Here is a 393-nt window from a genome sequence, read left to right as displayed (position 1 = left end):
GGGATCAGCCTCAGAGTGGACCCTCCAAGTTGGAGAGAAGCTAGGGCTCCTCCCCCATTTCCCTGCCTATAATCCCAGCCTCCAAGATGGTCCCCAGGCTACAGGGCAAACTTCTAGATCCCTACCTCTGGTGAATTTTTCACTTTGCTCTGGGCTCCACTCTGAAGTGTCTCCCTTTCTCTTCTCAGCCTGTTCAAGCTGCTCCTGTGCTTCAGGCCCGGGCTTGGGTCTCTCCTCAGTCCCTTGCCCCTGATGCAGCCCTTTCTGGAATGCCCTCCTCTTTCTCTACCTCTCCACATCTTTCTTGTCCTTCAAGATCCAACTCAGAGTCTTCTTCCCAGAAGGCGTCTGCAAGGGTCTCTGACTTCAACCAGCCAGGCCACCTGTATGCCT

This window comes from Carlito syrichta, unplaced genomic scaffold (assembly GCF_000164805.1).
Source record: "Carlito syrichta isolate Samal-C Ts95f unplaced genomic scaffold, Tarsius_syrichta-2.0.1 Scaffold274096, whole genome shotgun sequence".
In the NCBI taxonomy this organism is placed as follows: domain Eukaryota; kingdom Metazoa; phylum Chordata; class Mammalia; order Primates; family Tarsiidae; genus Carlito; species Carlito syrichta.
Note: the sequence above shows the minus strand (reverse complement) of the source record.